Genomic DNA, 16,897 nt, shown 5'->3' with positions numbered 1-16,897 from the left:
AGCTCCGAGGCTGTAGATGGAATATTGGCTCACGTGACAGCAGCAGTACCATGAACATGATGATAACACTAAATCAGCAGAGATGCTACTTTCCTGGCCTTGAACACACTGATTCTCATGACAATACAGCACCACAGTGATGTCTGCCTCATGGATATGGATCCAGCCTCCTAATCTTAGCTCTGCTGCTCCAACACTGACTGCTGACTGCAGGTGAAACTCTCTGGTCTATTCTTATGGATGCTACTCATCCTCTTAACAGGAGTATAAGTTACTCCCCTCTGGCCTTCGTCTGGCAGTACCCCAGGCCACAAAAAACAGGTACAAGTTCTCCTTTGTGCTTGCCTCTATCCGAGTTATAAACACCGAGAAGACGAGGTACTAAACTGTGGTTTTTTGCTGCTGTCTTCATTTATTTTATTATTTATGGTTTGTATTGAGTTTTTACAGTTTTTGCTACATTTTTATTGTTTTGTGTAGTTTTTACTTTTTTAATTTGTTTTTTATTGTTTGCTTACTGGAATGCTTGTGTAAACTGCTGCAAAACAAATCACCCTTCAAGGGACAAATAATAAAGTTGAATTGAGTTGAGTTGAGCTGGGCACATGACGGGGATGTTGAAGCTGCAGGCGACGACAGACGTCCTGTTTTGGTTGACGCGTGTCCTCGGCATCAGCACTTCTATGAAACCCAACACCGGTGTTGGTCTGAAGTTGTGGGATCTGGTGCAGGAGGAGAGTTATGAAACCTCGAGGTTTTTGTTTCTTCTCCTTCTCTTTTACTTTCCCTGGCTTTCCTCCAATAATCCCTTCACTTTTTTAACTGTTTACTCTCATCTTTCTTCCCCACCTGTCCATTTTCCTCTCCATTTCTTTCAACTCCTATTTTCCTTACTTTTCTCCTTTTTCTCATCTGCTCACTCCATTTCCCTCCTATTATCCCCTCCTTCTCATTCCATCTCTTCTCCTTTCTTTTCCCTCCTTTTCCCCATTTGGCTTTTTTATTTTTCTCTCCCCACGTTCATCCCCTCTCCTCTCTTTTTCTCTTCTTTCTTGCATGTCTTTCCACTTCTTTCTCTCCTCTATTTATTTTCTGTTCTCCTCATTTCTCCTCCCTTTCTTCTCTCCTCATTCTTGTCTCCCCCTTTTCCCTCTCCTGCCCCCGCTCTATTTCCTTCCTATCATCTCTCCTTCTCATTCCATCTCTTCTCCTTCCATTTTCCTTCCATTCCCCCTTTTTTCATCTTGCTTTTTTCATTTTCTCTTCCCTATTTTATCCTCTTGTCTGCTCCCTCATCTTTCCCACCTCCTTTCTCTTCTCCTCTTTTCTTTTTCATCTCCTCTCCTCTTTTTATCTTCCCTCTTCTTTCTTCCTTGTCTTTCCACTTTGTTTCCTCTTTCTCTCCACATTTCTTTCAACTCCTTTTTATTTTCCTCTTTCCTTTCCTTTCTCTTCTCCTCTCTTCACTCCATTTCCTTCCTGTCACTTCTCCTCCTCATTCCATCTCTTCTCCTTTCATTTTCCCTCCATCTCCTCCATTTTCATCTTGCTTTTTTCTCCTATTTTGTCCTCATTTTCTTTCTTTTCCACCCCATCTCATCTCCTCTTTTCATCCTTGCTCTTCCTCCTTCCATGTCTTTCCTATTTTCCTCTTTCTCTTCTTTTTCTTTCGTCCTCACTCACCTATCATCTCCTCCTTCTCGTTCCATCTGCTCTCCTTACATTTTACCACCTTCTCCATCATTTTCATCTTGCTGTTTTCCTTTTCTCCCCTCTTTTCTCCTTTTCTTTCCACTTTTCCTCTTTCTTCCTTTTAACTCCTCTCTACTCTCCCTTTTCTTTCCCATTTCTGCCTCTTTTCTAATCTCACTCCTATCATCTCTCCCACTACTCAGTCCGTCTCTTTTCTCTTAATCTTTCCTCCGTTTCCCCAATATTCATCTTTCTATTTTCCTTTTCTCTACCCTCTTTTATATTCTTTTTTGCTCTTTTCTTCTCTCTTCTTCTTCTCTACTTTCATCTTTCCTCCTCTTTCTTGCCTTTACACTTTTCCTTACTATTCTCCTTTTTCCTCTCTCTTTCTCTTCTCTATCTCACCCTTTTCTCTTCCTCTCCTCGCTCCTTTTCTTCCTGTCATCTTCCCCCTCTCATTCCATCCCTTCTCCTTCCATTTCCCCTGTCTCCCCATTTTTGCCTTGCTAGCTTCCCTTTTCTCTCCCTTCTTTCGCCATCTCTCTTCTCCTTCTTGCTCTTCACCATCTTTCCTCTCTTCCTCTCCTTTCTATTCCATCTTTCTCCTCCCCTCTCCTCCCTCTCTGTCCTACTGCAGATGAAGTGTAAAGGGGGACTGCAGTCAGAAGCGTCTCACCTGATCCCCTCCTCGCCATTATATAACTACCCTTGTCATTCTCTCATGCGTAAAAACTGAAGTCAGCCACCCAAAGAGGGAATCCCTTTTTAAATTTTTTTTGGCCACAGCAGGTACCTGAACCAACTCCTTCTTGTCTGACTTTTCCAGGAGTTTTACATAAAAGGTGCTCAGAGACGTTACACAAGACAGCTGCAGTGGGTTTTTAACATGGGCAGTAGTTTCCTGAGAATGCAAAAGAGTTTTTTTAGTCATTTTTTGAGAATTTTCAGAAGGTATTACAAACCCGAACCTGTTCTTTTAGCCTCTTAACCTTTTGAATCTGCTGCTACCTTTGTTGTTTTCATCTCGAGGACAGGTTAGGCTGCTCAGAAATGCTGCACATGTTGGAGCACGTTGTGTATTTTGAGGTACCAGTAATTTGGGACCACAGAAATGAAGAAGCTTTAATTCACAACCCGGAGATTTAACTTCCACACACCAATCAGCTGCAACATAGAAACTACTGACAGATGAAGTGAATAACATTGATTATCTCGTTAGAATGCTGCCTGGCGAGAGGTAGAAGATATTTGGTATTAAGCAGTCAGTTCTTGAAGTTAGAGTGTTGGAAGCAGGAAAAATGGGCAACATGTGGATCTGAGACACTTTGACAAGAACTAGGGCGTCTCCAAAACAGCAGGTCCTGTGTTAACAAACCAGTGAACCTGAAACAGAGTAACTACAGTATACTTGTTTTGAGAAAGTTCTGCAAACTTCTACCAATATTTTCACTTGAATTTTCTACAGACACAGTAAAGAGACTTTTACATCTTGATGTGATACATTTTTGATAGATAGATACTTTATTAATCCCGAGGGAAATTCAATTCATGTTTTTGGGAAATCAAATAATAAATCACTCATGGGAAAATGTTTGATTTACATCATTGTATAGGTGCATAAATGCAAACATCACAAGCTAAAACAGTCCATCTGATGTAATAGAGAGCTGTACTGTCACATCTGTGTGTGTGAGGTGATAACAGGGATTCCTCTTCTGCTCCTGTGAGTTTTTCCTCCACAGTGAGAACAGTCTGTCCTGGGCCATCCTTCCACTTCTCTATATATAACAGCCACTGCAGAGAAGGACAGAAGGGCATATTTCTGTGTGTGTGTGTGTGTGTGTGTGTATATGTGTGCGTGTGTGCCTTTAAATGCTTGCAGAGGGCCTTGAGTGTAAGAAAAGGGTGGAAACAGTATCACCAAGACATCAGCGCATTGTTGCCTCTACACTGTCCTTCTGCCTGCTTGGATTAATGCTTTTTAAGTCATTTTACAGTTAAAAATGACTTAAAAGCATCATGTTCTTTTTCTTCTTTTTTTTTTAACTTATTAAGTATGAAAGCTGTTTGAGGATATGTGTGGTATTATGTCTGTTCTGAAGCTGCTGCGGTACTGTAATTTCCTGTAAAGGATTATAAAAGGATCTATCTATCTATCTGTCTATCTATCTATCTATCTATCTATCTATCTATCTATCTATCTATCTATCTATCTATCTATCTATCTATCTATCTATCTATCTATCTATCTATCTATCTATCTCTGTCTGTCTGTCTGTCTGTCTGTCTATCTATCTATTTATCTATCTATCTATCTATCTGAGCTTCTTCTGCTCTTTTCTCATCTCTCCTTCCTCCATTTCTCTCCTGATGGCTGCTTTAATTAGCATATAAATGTTGAAGTCAGGCATAAATGTATGTTTTTATAGTTTTCTGAGGTTTGAGCATTGATCAGATACTCATCAGATCTTGCAGAGACACTCCTCCTCATGTACAGTCATTATGGGATGGTTGGTCATCTCGCCCTGCAGCGTTGAATGTAAATAATTAACTGAATGTCTTTATGGGGCCTGTGCAGGGTAACCACCACCCCGACTTGTAAACAAACCGGCGACTGTGTGCTAATAGATTCCATGTTACTGTGTCACTGCTGCTGCTGACGATACTGATCAATAACCAGTCGGGCGGTGGGATGATAGTGAGCTTTCAGCATTCAGGTTTCAATATGTCTCGTAACTTGTACTTGGATTAGACTAACGTAGGCTGGACATTATTGGCATGTCAGACTGCAGTTGATATTTCGAACACACTTCATCTTTTCAGCATCAGTGATATTGATTGTCTCTGACATAAATCTCTGGTGAGACTATTAAAATGTCTCTTACGCAGAAGAAACTTTCCCATGTCCACTCTGTGAGTCAAATGAGGCTTTTTTTTTTGGATGATGTCAAGTTTTAAAACTTCATGTAGGCAGCAGCTTTGAGTCAGTGGACTTAAACTGGCAAACTACCAGCTATTTAGCTGCTGACCTTTGACCACTTGTATAAGATCAGTGAAATAAAGAGTGAATTTCTGAATTTTCAAAATTTTATTTATATTAAGCTGTCGTCCAATTGGAATATTTGTTACTCTGCCAAGAAACGTGGCGGAGTAACACAACTGGAGTGATGGAGTTATGTAATTGGACTTATGTGACGATTGGCGCACTTTTGTCCATCTATTTGTCTGTCTGTTCGCAATATTACTCAAAAACAGATTAATGGATTTGGATGAAATTTTCAGGGAAGGTCAAAAATGACACAAGGACCAAGTGATTAGATTTTGGCAGTGATGTGGCTTACAGTCTGGATCCAGGGATTTGTTAAAGATTTCTGTATCCTTGTGAGAGCGGCACGGCGTCACTGTAACTATGACAACAAGTGAACACTACATCAGCTGCCTGCTGATGATCACATGACTTCAATCCTACTACAAATGCACCGCTGCTGACTTAACAGGACTTATCCGTCAGAAATGATACAAGGAACAACTGATTAAATTGTGGGGGCGTTTCTGAGTCCCATCAATTCCCACCGACCGATACATATTTGTCACGTGACTCTGTATCCGTACATAACGTACACATGCATAACACATGTCTGTGCTCATTGCAAGGTCATTTTGTTTGTGGGCACATCTATATTAAATGGCCACATTTTATAGTGCCGTGATTTCTGCCACAAATTTTTTCAAGATTTCAGCCGTCAGACATGATACAACAACTGAGCAGCCTTGGCGGAGTACTGCGCTCTCTGAGTGCTTTTCTTGTTTCATTATAGATTCAGGAGTGGCTCAGTGGTTAGCCCTTTTGCCTAGAACCTAGAAGATCCCTAGTTCACGTCCTGGCCTTCCTGGGATCTTTCTGCATGGAGTTTGCATGTTCTCCCTGTTCATGATCGGGTTTTCTCTGGGTTCTCTGGCTTAATCCCACAATCCAGAAACATTCTGAGGTTAATTGGTGATTCTAAATTGTCTGTAGGTTTGAACATGAGTGTGATTGTTTGATATATATATATGTATATATATATATATATGTATATATATATGTATATATATGTATATATATGTATATATATATATATATATATATATATATATATATATATATATATATATATATAGATAGATAGATAGATAGATAGATAGATAGATATATATATATATATATCTTTAACCCACAACCACTGCTGCATGACTCACCCTGTTATACATAAATAATGGATGGATGGTTTATAGATTAATCTAGAAGAGTCAGGTGAAGATGCCCTGATCTCTCAGTATCAACAGATGTTTTCTCTGGTCTTCCTCCCACAAGCCAGAGACATGCATGATAGGTTCAGAGGTGATTGTGAATTGGACATAGGTGTAAGTGTGTATTATGGTCTGTTTGTGTTTGCCCTGTGATGAACCAACCATCTGTCCAATATGTACCACACCTCTCATGTAATGTCAGCTGGGTTACACCATGCAGGAGAAGCGAGTATAGCTAACAGATGGATGGATTTTCCATTTTAACCAATTAAATCTTAGTCTAGAAAATGTTAGTATAAAGGAAGTAAAATCAGAACTCTACATGGTACAATTTACATCAGATAAATCAGACTGGTTATGGTATTTTTGCTTAAAAAGGCCTTTCAATAACTAATAACAGTTGCCAATTCATGAATTCATTGTCAAGTTGTTTTAGTTGTAATTTTATAACGTACTCATCCATATCACTGTTTTGAAACCTAAAGACAGATTCATCAGCAGCTCTGACTGCTCAGCGGTGATATTGTAGGCGTTGTATAGAGGTCACCCAGCCCAGAATTCACATAAACATTGGACTGAGATAAGAGAGGTGGGATGGGTCAGAGATAACACAGCAGCAAGCATAAAGCACCCAAGAAAATCAATCCAGTTCCTAAAGGTGTATATTAAACCTTCTGATCAATAAACACAGATTAGAAACAAAACTTCATCTTATTTCCAGATTTGTCCTCTCTGTGTAATTAGTCAATAGGGAAATGTTAAAGCAAAGAATAAGTATGATTTACTCTGCAAACCTGTACAGAAAGGTGATGAGTAATAGACTGTGTCCTTGGCACACTGTCCCTCCATCTGGCAGAGATGTGGCTCCAACCACAGAATCAGTGCTGGTTATCACGGGGTCATTATTATGATTATACCCTCGACATCTTGATAAACACCAGTAAATCTCCAGCTTCTCACAAACACAACAACACGTAGTTACAACAGCACCCAGTGGTTGTCATTTAGCTGAAAATGTGTACAACAAAAATGAATCATAGGGTATTTTTTTCTTTTCAAAACAGAATGATGTCACTTGAATTTCAGCCACACAGTACTTTCAGTCCTCCCCTCCCTCCCTCCCTCCCTCTCTCCCTCCCCCATGTCTGTCTGTATTCAGGTCACTTTTTCTTGCATAACAGCTCATTCATAAAACAGCACCACACCTCGGGGAAGGGATGAGGGAAAGACTCTCAGCGGCTGCTGAGACGTATATAAAACATCTACAGAGGGAGGATTTTTGCTGCAGTGTGAACCGCTGTAACGTCACGCCATGGTGCAATGTACTTACTGTAACTGTCCGCTGGAAAACCTCGTAACTCCCCTCAAGTCTGAAGGGGAATCTGCACTTCCAGAGTTTGGATCGTGGGAGCAGCTTTGGTTTTGTCTATAAATACTGCTGTATTTTTGGAAGTTTGCTCAGGAACATGTTCTTTTTACTCTATATTTGGGCTCTGTAATGATTTTAATTTAGATTGCATGGGTTCAGTTACCACCGTAGACCAAAAACATCTGGTAGAGATAAGGAAAGTTCATGACAAATTGCATTATCCTTACAGTGCTGTGGGTAACAATACAATTAGTAGCCAAGATTATTATTCTTAATGAGTGTATCTCAGTGTTTTATAGCAGAATTCTGAAAGAAAACAACAACCTGCAGGGAAATAAGAAGAGAGGTGTGATATTTACACAGCAAATACATCATCTTCAGTGAGTTTGGCTCATGTTGGGCTAATATTCATTAATGCCAGGCTCAGACTACAGGAGTTTGCATCACATACATGAGGTGAAACTTCTCTCTAATCTCAGACATGCAAAATAATTGGAAAATAACAGCATGTTATACACTGCAGGATATTATTACGATTATAGTGCCAGAGGGAGCAATAAGGGAGTAGTGCACTTGATCTAATGGGGAAACGGATGTAAACTAAATGGAAACTGTGGCACAATAACTTGCTTTGCAGTGAGAAAATAAACAAAAGCAGAAGAAAAGAGTTGGGAAGATAAGGCCGACATGGTTTGTTTATCCTTCAGAGGGAACTGTAGGTGGTTTTAATATCTGTAGCTGAGGGCTGGAGTCTTTATTTACGCTTGGCAAGAATGTGTGATAAGAATCTTGATTTTCACTTGTAAATATCAAACATGTCTGATATTGTCAAGGCAGCCATGGTGAGTCTGGAAGCAGCTCAGAAGGTTTAAGACTCAATCTGTAAACCTGTTAAGTTTCCAAATTGCTCAACATTGGTTCAGACCAAATTCCTAGACCAGATTTCCAATTGTTGGGGGGGTCAAACGGGAGTAAATCAGCATGAAATTCCTGCACTGTAAGCCAGGCACTACTCCTATTGCTAATACTACCACTACTACTATTACTACTACTAACTTGTGTGCTTTACAGACAGAGCTAAAAAGAAAACATGGATACTCAAACACAAAAAAGCAACAAAAATTTCACATCCAATTAAAGAAAAAGAATAAGTGGAAGAAAACAAAATAGAGATGAAGTTAAAAGTAATAATAATAACAACTTGAAAAGCACTCAGAGAGCTCAGTACCCTCCAAGGCTGCTCAGTCGTTTCATTACCGACAGATGAAATCTTGAAAAATCCATGGTCCGCAGTGGTGGATTTGTAGTAGGACGCAATCATGTGATTGTCAGCAGGCAGCTGATGTAGTGTTCACTTGTTGTCATAGCTACAGTGAAGCTGTGCCGTTATCTCGTAATGATACAGAAATCTTTGACAAATCCATGGATCCAGACTATAAGCCACATCACTGCCAAAATCTAATCAGTTGGTCCTTGTGCCATTTCTGACCTTCCTTGAAAAGTTCATCCAAATCTGTTAGTCCATTTTTTAGTAATGTTGCTAACAGAAAAATAGACGGACAAACCAACACCAGCCGTAACAATAATAACATAATAATAATAGAAATAGGAAATAAAAAGATGAAAAAAAAAATTTCATCAAAATCCGTTAGTCCATTTTTGAGTAATTTTGCTAACAGACAGACAGACAGACAGACAGGCAGGCAGACAGACAGACAGACAGACAGACAAACCAACGGCGATCGTCACATTACTCCAGAGTAGAAATGTCACAAAAACAATAAAATCTGTGGTTAGTTGAAGAGTGGTTTTTTTTTAACGAGCTAGGGAAGGTATTTGTCAATCATGGCGTTTCCTTTCATTGAGGTGGTCAGTAGAGTTACGAGCACAAACAATTATCTCGACTACTTGAGCCTGAATCAAATTAGCTTGATTTTGTTCACTTGAATTGACCTTTATGGACGCACTTTAGCCCTGACTGATTTGTTAGCTTCATTCAAGTCAAGTGTTTAATTTACTCAATTTACACTGTTCTTAGCGTACGTTATGGGACAGACCCAAGACATGGGTCCATTTGACAAACACACCTGTTCAGACTGTGCTCTGGTTCCGGATGAGAATGGAGACCCTGAATATTCATTAGGGACTGATCTGAGCTGCATTAACAGTCCACGTATGTTGTTGGTTAGCTCTTCTGAGATCATTTTAGTCCAATTTAATCCTCTGGTACACACTTAGCTCAAATTGTGGCCAGGCACCAAATATATACATTTTCTTGTCTGCTGATTAACAGTTTCTGTACATTTTATTTACCTAAAATATGTCTAAATCCTGTTTGATAGCCTTCCCAACACTCCCAGGAATTGAGAAATACTTCTTGTTTATTTCCTTGCTCATCTAAAAATCATCAAATTTAAAAATTGCTGAGAATACAGGAGTACATCTACACAAAGACAACTCCCCCATGTGCTACAACACCCTAGTTCCCAGAAAAACAACGTACATGACAACATCTCTGTGTCCTCTGGAGCCGCAGCTTTGATGTTGCTGCTGTACATAACTTGTAAAAGACAAAATCTCTTCCTTTAAATAGACAGAGCCACAGTATTTATGCTACAGTGAAAGCTTTACACTTCAAACAAGAGATGCTAATATTATTAGACACACACTGTAAATCATTTTAGACTTCGTGGTGTAAATATGTGAGATCTAATGTAACGACTGGAGAGCAGAACAAAGTCAGAGCACACAAAGGAAGAAGCAATAAATTAATTTTCTAAATAATAGACTTTTTTGTTGCAAGATACTGTATCATCTTGGGAAATCATAATGTTGTGCAATTCAGAGTAAACAGAGATTCATTATATTCACTGTATTTGGTCTTTTTTTGCACAGATGGCAATAGAAAAAGCACAGGAGTCAGTAGCAGTATTGATTATTTGATTATATGCTACAAAAAACTGTTTTAATAATTTAATTGCAATTGTAACTGTATTTTTAAAAATAATTTACTGTTATTTTACATTTTTGACCCGTTGTTAAATTACAGGTAATAATTAGTAAAACCACAGAAAAAAATATTAATTTACACGTCAACCCTACAAAATGCCCACTTTCATTTTTACAAATGATAATTCTTTGTTTTACAACATTTGACCTTAAAATTACATGTTTTTTTGTACTGTATTAAAATAAGCAAAAAATATTGTTATTTAATTTTACTGTGCATTTAACTGCTTCAGATTCAGGGTCCTGGAGTTGTGCATGACTGCTCACTGCCCTGACTTAATAAGACCTGTGCTTTAAAAGTCTTGTTAAAAGTGAAGCTCCACTCATATGGACAGCCTGGAAATGAAAAGGCTATAAGTTCAATCCCTACACATGGCATCCCTCTGCCCTGCTCTGCTTTATCTCTACGTTATATGAAATACAGAGATCAAAGCTTAAAAATCTCCAAAGTATGTGTTAATCATAACCCACCAGGCCTGGAGCTCCATCCCCCCTGGATTATTAGGGCTCAACCCAGCATCAAAGGTAGTCAAATCTAACAAATAAACCACCCTGTTAAATTATCTATTTGTCATAAACCATGACTGTTTTATTGCACTTCATCGTAGAAAGTTCCACCCTTTTAAAGGTATGTTCTGCTTTCCTTTATTTGCTGAAGTTCAGGTTACATAAAGTAAATAAATCATATTCAAACTGATTCGCATTTGAACTAAACATTACTTTAGCCCTTCGGGGGTGTTTCTGATGAATTTGTGCACAAGATCACATAGTACATCCTCAATCCAGTGTGTTGGGAAATCAGCTGGTGACTCCCAGGTTTCACTGAATTTACATCAGTACTGAGGTCACTTTAGTGTCACTCCCAACCACTAGGGAAGAACTGTTTACACAATATTAGAGCTGTTTTTCTGAATTATTTGAGTTTAGTTTTTTTTTTTTTTTTTTTTTAACCTCTTTGTGAATCAGAACCACTCCTAGATAAACACATTAGAGTCAGATCTGTATCAGATCATATCTCATGGTGCTCCCATGTTCTGGCTCTGTTCATATTAACCTCATGTAATGTCGAGTGAAAGAAAAAAGCATCCCTTCCTTCTGTCAACAGGTGGGGTTACAGAATCTGTAGCTGCACTGTGAGCAGCTGTAACTTATTACCTGATTCAATGCAGCTTCAACTGCATCACTTAAAACCACAGCAGATAGTGAAATCATTGCATACAGGAGACAGAGTAGACTCCATGTGTTGATGACACACTCCGGTTGAGGTTAAACCTGTTTCCAGCCTCCTCAGTTCACCTTTGACCCTCAGGCTGAGCAGGATCCGTATGTCGTAATGCTGTAGATAACACTGACAGCCAAAGTATTCCCAGAAGATCAATAAAATAATGATCAAAGTTGGCCAAAGACCCAGACAATCCACTAGTTTGTGAAGATCATCAAGTGATTCTTTATCTTATCTGACCTCCTATCAGGTTGTTTGAAGACAATATGCTTGATGAACTGTGGCAGGTTAGCGAATCATAATAGCGTCTGACACTACTGCCATAAGGCTGTACAGTGGCTCGGTGGTTAGTGCCATTGTTTTGCAGCTAGAAGATCCCCAGTTTGTGTCCCAGCCTTCCTGAGATCTTTCTGGATGGAGTTTGCATGTTCTCCCTGTGCATGCATGGGTTTTCTCCGGGTTCTCTAGTTTCCTCCCATGGCCCAAAAACATGCTGAGTTTAACTGGTGATTCTAAATTGTTCGTAGGTGTGAATGTGAGTGTGATTGTTTGTTTCTATATGTAGCCCTGCGAGAGACTGGCAACTTGTCCAGGGTATCCCCTGCCTTCACTGTAAGTCAGCCCCCCTGCGACCCTAATGAGGATTAAGCGGTGTATAGACAATAGATGGATGGATATTTAGTCCATGACTTTGGACCACACTGACAATTTTAACATGGATTTTCATGAAACTTTGAACTGAACATGAATCTCACTGATTTTGTTGATACCACTGGTGCCTCCAGCAGATTAGCATTTGTGATTTTGGGTGAAAATCTTGGCATCTGTAGAGTGTTTTACAATAAAATCTAGTTCAGACTTGAGTACTCAGGTTCAATAGCAAGAATTTTGGTGATCTTTTGAAGTTTTAGTCGGGTACAATATTCAATTTAAATGCTGAAACTAGAACTGATTTATATGAACTCTAACAGAGACTTTTATTTAATTCACTGCTGCTGCTTGTCGCTACCTCTGCATTGATCCATGTATAAAGGTAATTTGTTGCTTCTGACTTCTAAATATTTTGCCCGCAGTCTTGAATTCTGTGCATATTTGCAGAATATATCCCCTTCACGCCCCACAAGTCATGTTCTTTTCTATAGTGTGAGCTCATCCACTCCAACCCCACAGTGTTTGGAATAGCATCCCCATCTTCCAAGCTTGATATCCTGATTTTCCTGACTAGGATTCTGAATGGATGGCTGGCTTTATTCCTTTGGCAATCAAGAGAAAGAAAGACCTGACTGGCTCCACAGGCAGCCAAAAAAGGCACTGCAACTGGTCAATGTTCATGCCTGTCCTAAATTTCTCCGATTGGTTCCCTTGTCTTGACCAGCTGTATCCTCCTCTACCTCCTCGTAATTCTCTTCCTCATTAGTGTTTGTCATTTCTGTGATCTTCCACCTTTCTTGGTCCTTCCTGATTTTGTACTTTATCTTGTTCTATGTTCTCTTTGTTATACGGGTCCTGTCCTTCCTCTTCTACCTCTTTGATTTCTGAAAATTAATTATCCTTGGGATCAAAAAAGTTGTCTGAACCTGAATCTGGAGTGAGTATCTTGTAATTTTAACAAAAGGGTCGCCAAAATTTACCATGTTTGTCCAGTGTTATCCTCCACTTCTCCAACAAGTCTCATTAAATTCAGTGCAGTAATTTTCCCCTAATTCTGCTAACAGACTGACAATTTGTCAGCATCTAAACTAAGATAGTGACCAGGGTAAACATTATACCTGCTAATCTTTCTGTTAGTGAGCATGTCAGCATCCTGATGTTAGCATTCAGGTCAAAGTACAACCTCAAAGGGCAGTGAGCATCCGTGTTGCTTCATTGTTGTCAGAGCCTCTTTTCAATGCCTGAAATCTTCCTCATTTAAAGAAAATCAATGTGTCGTGAGAGTAACACCCAACCAAACACACGCTAACTCTAAAAAAATCTTTTTTTCTCTCATGAAATCCCCCAGTTACACGCATATCTTGATTAAATCTTGGAGGTAATTGCTCTCCAGATGACCTGGAAACTTCTCTGTGCATAAAAAAGCAGTCATGTTGTCATTTTAATCACTGCAGTCATCGCTTCCCTCAGATGTAAATACAATAATCCTGCAGGTCATCGTGTTACTGAAAGTCAAACAGCGTCATCATCTTGTTTTAGCAGCAGTTCTACAGGCTGCGCTCTGATCTGATTACTGGAATCGTAATTGGAGCACATTTTCCACATGATGTAATAGAGATTAAATAAAGATTTAGCACAATTTATTCATACGTACACTGCAAATCAAGTTCTCCTGCTGCCTTAAAAAGTGAGTGAAATGCACTTCGATTGAGGAATTAGCTCAAAGTCATCTTAGGAGCAGTAGACAGTGTAAAACTATCTGTGTCAAATCAGCTGAATTTGGGAAGTCAAGCTCAGTAAACCTAAAATATTGAGTTGAATCGACTAGACATAGACAATGGTTACTTTTTCTTTACTCTTTATAAATGTAAGGAGTTTGTGCTTCATTTGACTCAGAGAATTTACAACCTCAGTGCTTAAAGTTTTGCTTTTTCTTTTCTTCGAACCAGTACAAACAGAATCTGTGAGGCTGTTCTCAGTTACAGTGAGGTTAATTATATATCTGTTGGTCTCCAGACTGAATTCAAACTTTATCGTAGTTAAAATTGCTTTGATTATTATGGAAAGAAGCAGCTATAATTGATTGAACAAATACACACCAAGTTCCCATGATGTCTGTTTTCCAAAACTATGAAAAAAGACATGTCTCTGAGGAGTTTCAACTCTCTTGTAATGCATCCTGAGAAGTCTGCTTGTCTGGTCATTTTATGTCTTGTAAGCTTGATTTAATGAGTTGAGTGAAGTCAATTTGTCATTTTAAGTCACAATGACTCAAATGGTAAGAATTCTTGTTAAATTCTAAAGGGGCTAGAAAATGACCCAAAAAAATGGACGTTTTTGGTTAAATTGACTAGAGATCAGCAATATTCACATATCTACATTAAGTAAATGACAAACAAAGCATCAGCTTAATTCCTTTAAGATGTTTTACAGTTTAGGCAAGAAAAGAAAACATAATTTCTGAATTTAGTGGCTGTAGGTGAGAAAAACATTGAAGTAGACATGTGGATCATTTTATCTAACTCTATATTTACTCTGCCAAGGAACGGCAGAGTTATGTGATGATTGGTGTACGTTTGTCTGTTTGTCTGTCTGTCTGTTAGCAACATCACTCAAAAACAGAAATGACACAAGGACCAAGTGATTAGATTTTGGCAGTGATGTAGCTTCTAGTCTGGATCCACGGATTTGTTAAAGATTTCTGTAGTAGTAAAGTGGCATGGTGTCACTGTAACTATGACAACACGTGAACACTACGTCAGCTGCCTGCTGACGATCACATGATTGCGGTTCTACTACAAATCGACCGCTGTGGACTTTTCAGTCAGAAATGATACAGGGAACAATTGTGGGGGTGTTTCCGAGTCCCATCAATTCCTGCCACCCGCCTCATATTTAGGTCATATGTAGCGGGTCGGCATAGGCAAGATCATTTTTTGTTAAAGATTTCTTCCATTGAAAATGATACGACAGAGCAGCCTGGGTGGAATACTGCGCTCTCTGAGTGCTTTTCTTGTTGATGAATTAAAAAGTAATTTAGGTCTAAAGGAGACCATAGATGTGTACAATGTCAGAAAATTGCACTTTCTCTCAGTGTAACTCAGAGTCATGCTAGAAAATTAATGTATGTATAGAATTTGTGGCGTCATTTTCACATGATTAATGACACACAATTTATAATGGACTAAAATTAGAACGTAACCTGCTGAACCCAGTCCTGCTCCCATATTTAACAACAGATGTTGTCCTCTCACTGGCATCAGTCCCCTCAGAGGAAAGTAAATCCTTCTGTCATCATACACTTGAAGTGGTTCATCATCGTCGTCTTGCATAGCAAAGGAAGGCAATTAAGAAGTCCCCTTTTAGCCGAGGTGTGAGGGGAATAGAAGGATCTGGTGTCTTCTGGCTCACGTTGAGACAGATGGAGGGAAGAAGGAGCCAGAATATCAAAAAAAAGTCAGAGACAACAATGTGGGCCAGTAGTCCACAGAAACACAAAATAAAAACACATAAATACGTTTAATGTACTCAGGAATCTAGTGAATAAATGGTACATGGTCTGTATTTATATAGCACTTTACTACACCTGAAACAATACCCAAAGCGCTTTACATTATACATCACATTCACCCATTCACACACACATTCACACACTGATGGCGGAAGCCATGCAAGGCACTAACCACGACCCATCAGGAGCAGTTAGGGATTCAGTGTCTTGCTCAGGGACACCTCGACATGAGCTCTCAGGCCAGGGATCGAACCAGCAACCCTCCGGTTACAAGATGGACACGCTACCCGCTGAGCTACATAGTTACATCCGTAAAAACATAGAGAGACATCAACGCTCTCACACACACAGTTTAATCTGCTTCTTCATTTGCTGTGATCCACTCAGTGTTTGCAGCCAACTGCGATTATGCGAATAAAATCCTGAGCTGATTAGCTCGGCCATAAGTCTCTTATTTGACCTGAGCCTTCAGACGTGAGCCATGTGAGTGGATGGCTGCTGGCCAGATGGGAAAAACACTATAATACATCCTTACATAAAACATGTAACTGCTCTGATCAAGATAAGAACGATGAGGCATCATTTATTCAACCCTAAATTTAGTTCATGGATAATCATCATGCAGTAGCTATCAGGCTAATTTTAGATCCCGCCATCTGTTTCTCCTCTGATGTCTCCACTATATCAGTTTAAAATTAAGCTTTAGCAAACTTCCCTTTATATAAACTGTTCTGTTACTACCAGAAGGCTGACATTTGTTTGCAGGTGTTCATCGTGAGGTGAATGTTTAAAGGGATGATCCGATGATGAAGTGAGCTCCTGATGGCCGGCCGAGGCTGCCAAGATGGATGTGAGCTGCTGTCAGCTGTTGAATAAAGAGCCTGAGAGGACTCTGCAGATGGATGGACGGTTTTCATTATGACGTTTCTTCCCTCAGATAGTCAGAGAGTCTGACCTGTACCACTGAGCTTCATCAAAACTTTAGTTTTGAAAGTTATTGTCGGCTTTATTTCTTCATTTTTAGCCCAGTAAACAAAAAGACGGCACTTCAGCTCTAAAGAGGATCAAAATTCTGACAAACACTGTCTTCACCAGTGGTTAACATTAAACCAAAATCATGTTACCTTGATTTTTATAATATTTCATGCCATTT

This window comes from Amphiprion ocellaris, chromosome 21, assembly GCF_022539595.1.
Source record: "Amphiprion ocellaris isolate individual 3 ecotype Okinawa chromosome 21, ASM2253959v1, whole genome shotgun sequence".
Classification (NCBI taxonomy): domain Eukaryota; kingdom Metazoa; phylum Chordata; class Actinopteri; family Pomacentridae; genus Amphiprion; species Amphiprion ocellaris.
This window is presented reverse-complemented; position numbering follows the sequence as displayed.